The 6,462-nt window shown below is 37.2% G+C and overlaps 1 non-coding gene across 1 annotated transcript; it reads left to right on the top strand.

Moving 5' to 3' along the window:
- The first annotated feature begins 4,571 nt into the window (after positions 1-4,571).
- Positions 4,572-4,678, top strand: LOC129287352 (small nucleolar RNA R71). The gene has a single exon (XR_008587672.1). It is a non-coding gene; the product is annotated as a small nucleolar RNA R71 (small nucleolar RNA).
- Positions 4,679-6,462: the final 1,784 nt, after the last annotated feature.

Genomic DNA, 6,462 nt, shown 5'->3' with positions numbered 1-6,462 from the left:
GAATGGCTTCAATCCACTTTGAAACATAATCAACACCAAGTAATATGTACTCAAAACTAAAGGATGGTGGAAAGGGACCCATGAAGTCAATGCCCCAAACATCAAAATCTCACAAAATAAAATGGGTTGTTGAGGCATTTCATGTCTCTTACCCCAACTACTAACCTTTTGACATTTCAAGCATGCTTTACAAAATTCATAAGAGTCTTTAAACAAGCTAGGCCAATACAATCCACAATCTAAAACCTTCCTAGCTGTCTTATTTGAGCTAAAATGACCACCACATGCATGAGAGTGACAAAATTCAAGAACAGAAGGCACATCAACATCATCAACACACCTCCTAATCACTTTATCACTACAAATCTTCCACATCAAAGGTGGTTCCCAAATGTAAAATCTAGACTCTCTTTTCAATTTTTCAATGGCAAAACGTGAAGCACAAGGAGGCAAGACTCTACACTCAATATAGTTAGCAAAAGAGGCATACCATGGAGGCTTAGATGAAATGGCACACAATGCCTCATCAGGAAATGAATCACAAGGAATAGTAGGGTTAGAGTTTACCATAGTAGCTTTTAATGAGGTAGTCTAGACAAATGATCCGCTACTTGATTGGTAGAACCACTCCTATCCCTTATCTCCACATCAAATTCTTGCATTAAGATCACCCATCGAATCAAGCGAGGCTTAGAATCTGTCTTCTTAAACAAGTACCTCACAGCAGCATGGTCAGTGTACACAACAACTTTAGAGTTAAGAAGATATGATCTAAATTTATCAAGTGCAAAAACAATAGCAAACAACTCTTTCTCAGTTGTGGTGTAATTAACCTGAGCTGAATCTAGGGTCCTAGATGCATAAGCAATCACATATGATAACTTGCCCTCTCTTTGACCAAGCATAGCTCCCACAGCAAAATTAGAAGCATCACATGACAACTCAAAAGGTAAAGACCAATTTGGGGCTTTAAGAATGGGAGGGGAAATGAGCATGCTTTTCAAAGTGTCAAAACTCCTTTTGCAAGCATCATCAAAAACAAAATCAACATCTTTTTGTAAGAGTTTAGACATAGGCAAAGCAATTTCACTAAACCCCTTTATAAATCTCCTATAAAAGCCTGCATGTCCCAAAAATGATCTCAAATCTTTCAAACAAACAGGATATGGCAAAGAAGCAATCACATCTACTTTGGCCTTATCCACCTCTATGCCATTGGAAGAAATCAAATGGCCTAAAACAATTCCTTTATCTACCATGAAATGGCATTTTTCAAAGTTAAGCACAAGCTTCTTTTCAATGCACCTACCAAGCACTTTATCTAAAGAATGCAAGCATGAATCAAAGGACTCACCATACACAGTAAAATCATCCATAAAGACTTCCATGCAATGTTCAATAAAATCACAAAATATGGACATCATGCATCTTTGAAAAGTACCAGGTGCATTGCAAAGACCAAAAGGCATCCTCCTATAGGCAAATGTACCAAAGGGGCATGTAAAGGTAGTCTTATCTTGGTCACTAGGAGCTATAGGAATCTGAAAATACCCACTAAACCCATCTAGGAAGCAATAATGGGACTTGAAAGCCAATCTCTCAAGCATTTGATCAATAAAAGGCAAAGGAAAATGGTCCTTCCTAGTCACATTATTGAGCTTCCTATAGTCTATGCACACTCTCCAAGCATTTTGAACTCTAGTTGGAACAAGCTCTCCTTTCTCATTTTTTACCACAGTAATCCCCCCTTTCTTAGGTACAACTTGGGTTGGAGACACCCACTCACTGTCAGCTATAGGATAGATGATCCCAGCACTAAGTAGCTTAACAACCTCTTTCTTTACCACATCTAAAATCAATGGGTTAAGTCTCCTTTGTGGTTGCCTAATGGGCTTAGCATTGTCCTCAAGAAAAATTTTATGTGTGCACACAATAGGGTCAATACCAGGAATGTCAGCCAAAGTCCAACCAATAGCATGTATGTTCTTTCTCAACACATCAAGTAATGCATTTTCTTCCTCAAGAGATAAAGAGTTAGAAATTATTACCGGAAGCTTCTCATTCTCAATGAGATATGCATACTTGAGATTGGATGGTAAAGGCTTCAACTCCAAGGTAGGTGGCTCTACACAAGAGGGAATGAGCTTCTTCAAGTCTAATTTGGTGGAATATTCCATGGTACTATCTTGTCTTTTAGGCTTCTCACTTGTTTTTGATTTCTCCTCTTCTTTCTTTACAGCCTCCCCCTTTTCTTGCAACTTGTCCTCAAGTGCTTGGACTTGAGCCACGGCCTCGACATGTGAAAGTGTAGAATTTTCCTCCAATAGCTTGGGAATCCTAAGAACATCAAGCTCGAGTGGAGAAAAACTCATAGATTCGGCCTTAATGGCTTTAGTACCTACAACACAAGAAGATATACCCTTCTCAAGCATTTCAAGATCAAGCATAGGAGATATTTTAAACAAATCATGAGAAGAAGTAGTTGCATCATTCAAGCATGCATCAATCTCTAAACAAATAGGACAACTACATCCATCAATACATGTAGTAGTAACAAGAGACAAATCATCATCAACATGTGAGAAAGAATCAAGCATGTGAGACTCACAAGCATCATGAAGCAATAACTCAATGGAACTTACACCTAACAAAGAATAATCCTCAAAAGGATGTTTCATTGCTTCATATATATTAAAAATAACATGATCCTCTCCACATTTCAAAATCAAACTACCTTTTTCCATGTCAATCAATGTACGGGCAGTCCTCATAAATGGCCTTCCTAAAATCAAAATATCATCCCCACTCCCTTCTTTTGACATATCAAGCACATAGAAATCCACAGGAAATAATAGACCTTTAACACAAACCAACAAGTCTTCTACTACTCCATGTGGTCTTCTAACACTTCTATCCGCTAATTGGCATATCATAGGTGTCTTATGCATGCAATCAAGACTCAAGGCATGATAAATTGAAAGAGGCATAACATTAATGGCTGCACCTAAGTCTATCAATGCATGAGAAAAATGTGTGTTGCCAATCTTGCATGGAATTGTGAAGGAACCGGGGTCCTCACATTTTATAGGGAGTTGAGGCTTCATGATAGCACTCACAGATGAGGGTAATTGTACCCTTGCATTAGGCCTAAATTTTCTTTTATTTGTACAACAATCTTTCAAAAATTTGGCATACTTAGGAAAGTTCTTAACTACATCCATCAAGGGTACATTAACATGAATCTTGTGGAAGAAATCATATACCTCTTGATCAAATTGTCCCTTTACTTGCTTAGGGACCACTTGTGCTTGTGGAAAAGGAAGCTTCTTCATAATCTCTTGACTTTGCTTTCCTTCTTCCTTCCTTGAACTCTCCTTTCTTGTTTCACTTTGCTCGGCCTCTCCCTCTTTTTCCTTACTAAACAACTCGGCCATAGTCCCCTTTTCCACCTTAGATGGTGGTTGCTCACATATGATCTCCTCAATGTTTTCATCCTCATCATCTCTACAAAAGATGCATCATTAGGAGCAAAAGAAGAACTAGAAACATTAACATCAATTGAAGAATTTAAAGAGGGCTTCTCGGCCTTCCCTTGTCTTTTGTCTTCTTGTACTCTTTCTCCCAACTCCTTGCCACTCCTCAATGTGATAGCATTAAGATTAGCTTTAGGATTAGCAACGGTGTTGGATGGTAATGTAGAGGCTTGAGCATTGGCTGCACTTAATTGGTTAGCAAGCATATTCATTTGAGAAGTAAGGGCATCAATTTTAGAGTTCATGTTCTCACACTTGTTACCCATACTCTCTACCTTGTTCCCTAAGCCATCATACATGTTTTTATACAAAGAGTTCATTTCAATCAACTGCTTACGTAACACATTCACATCATTAGAAGAGTTCGAATTAGAAGAACTCTCAATTGGAACAAGCCTCCTATCACTATAAGAATTAGAAGAAGGTGTAAGAGAATTACCACTTGGATTGTAGCTTTGAGAAGAGCTACCTTGAGACAAATGAGGTGGAGGGTCACGGCCAAAGGTGTTTTGATAGGATCCTCTTTGTTGATTGTCTTGTAAAGCCACATTTGGATTTGAATAGGAGAAATTAGGATGGTCTCTCCATGAAGGGTTGTAAGTATTAGAATAAGCTCCTTGCCCTTGCCTCCCACCATAGGATTGTTTTCCATTGTAGATAGCATTTACTTGTTCAAACTTAATAGGACAATTGCTTTCTACATGCATAGGTGAGTCACAAAAAGTACAAGAATAAGGGACAAGTGCTTGAGAAGTACTTACATTGCTCACTTGAGATATTTGTGGAGCCAACATTCTCCCAATCTTGGCAGCTAGCAAGTCCACATATGAATCATTAAGAACTGAGGAACCTACCATATTCACATTTCTCTTTTCCCTTGTAGAGTATTGAGCACCACTTGAAGCCATCTTGTCAATTAGTTCCCAAGCCTTTAAGGAAGTGAGGTCAATCAAGCATCCACCACTAGCGGCATCAATGTTAACTTTGTCTCTTGGAATCAAGCCCTCATAGAAATATTGGACTAAATTCTCACTAGAAATTTGATGGTGTGGGCATTTAGCCAAAAGGCCTTGGAATCTAGTCCAATACTCATAGAGACTCTCATCCTCTCCTTGTTGGACCCCATAGATTTGCTTTCTCAAATTGGTGACCTTGGAATTTGGAAAGAATTTATCTAAGAAGAGTCTTCTTAGCTCGGCCCATGTGCTCACTTTCACATAAGAAGGGTAGTTGAAATACCACTCCTTTGCTAAACCTTCAAGAGAAAATACAAAAGCCTTAGCTTGAACATCATCAACATTTACATGCATAGGCTTCATAGTATCACAAACCAATAGGAAAGTATGCAAAAACCTATGACAATCCTCTCCTGGTAACCCATGAAATTTAGGCAATGCATTAATCAAGGAGGATTTAATTTCAAATTGAACATTAGTAGGAGGAACATATAAGCCATAAGGATTATCATGCCAATTAGGTTGAGTTAATTGCCTAATGCTCCTCTCCTCTCTAGGGTTATGCAAGCCTTCAAATTCATTATTAACATGGCCATCATCATGCAAATTCTCATTCCCATTCCCATGGCCCTCATTATGCACATGCTCATGTCCTAAGATACCTTCCATTGTTGAATTACAAACCAAATGAGAATCAAGAATAGGTTGTGATCTTCTCAATCTAGAAATAGTTCTTTCAATTTCTGGATCTAATTCAACAAAAGAGGTATGTTTTTTCTTCGGGTCATGCACTAATCAAGCTCAAGAAAATTAAGAACAAAGAACAAACTAAACTAAAATGCAAATCAACATGAAACAATTCAAAACACACAAAAGCAAGAGAAATAATTTTTTTTTATTTTTTTTATTAAACTCAATAGCAACAAAATGAAAAAAAAAATAACACCAAACAAGTAGAAAGAGAGTTAGAAATGCTCAATCAAGAAGCTTTGGCAATTCTGGAATTCGCACAGTAGGCTCTCTGGAGACAGTGAACTTGTGAATTTTCTATCAGCAAATCCACATGATAAATTCCCCTGAAACTTTTATGAGAAACACAAGAGATATACAGGAAAATTATATAAAACTTTTAGATTAAAAAACCTTCCCAATCGTTCCCAGAATTTTTCACAAGTTGGTCCTCAGGTCTGGAGAAACAGGATTTCGTCCAGAAGACCTTCAGAGCTTCTAACAAACTTTCAAATAGGAAAATGGAAAAATTGAAGAAAATCCTAAACACAAGAAACAAAGATAAGACAGCGATAAGAAAAATGAAACTAGAATCAATCAATTTGAACGCACAAAGACGAAGATATGCTAACTAAAATTGAAACAGGGTTTTGGGAATCCTCTGTAATGGCTCCCTGGACCTTGTTAGATTGTAAAATTTCCACAGGACACTTCCCACGTCCAAAATTGACCAAACCAATTTAAAGTGAAGCTAGGATATAGAGCTTTCAATGAAATAAATTCCACGTTCAAATTCCCTCAGACTCATTCCCAGTTAATTTTTCAATTTCAGACAGAGACACTAGAAACAGAGTATTTTCAGCTCTACACCAAACCAACGAAAATTGCACTAAATTTTTTTTTTCTTTTTCAAAACAGAATAAAAACACTCAAAACACACAAAAAACACTAAACAAACACAAAAAACAAATTTTTATAATTTTTCAAAAAATTTTTCAGGAACACTAAAAATGTAAATTAAGTACTAAACAACCTTAGAATTAAACTTAAACCATTCCCCGGCAACGGCGCCAAAATTTTGATAGGAAATTAGTCGCTTATCCTCAAAATTACACTAAAGCTAACCCTAATGCAATATAGGGCCAACCCTAGGTCATCTCCCAAGGAATGGTTTTAAGTCTAATTGAAAGTTATCTAGTGAAATAAATCAACCAAAGTTTGTAGGAATTTAGTTACCTAGCTAA

The sequence above is a fragment of the Prosopis cineraria genome, unplaced genomic scaffold (assembly GCF_029017545.1).
Source record: "Prosopis cineraria cultivar Desert tree isolate PC_DT_omini unplaced genomic scaffold, ASM2901754v1 PC11, whole genome shotgun sequence".
NCBI classification, from domain to species: domain Eukaryota; kingdom Viridiplantae; phylum Streptophyta; class Magnoliopsida; order Fabales; family Fabaceae; genus Prosopis; species Prosopis cineraria.
Note: the sequence above shows the minus strand (reverse complement) of the source record. Positions and strands in the feature narration are given on the sequence as shown.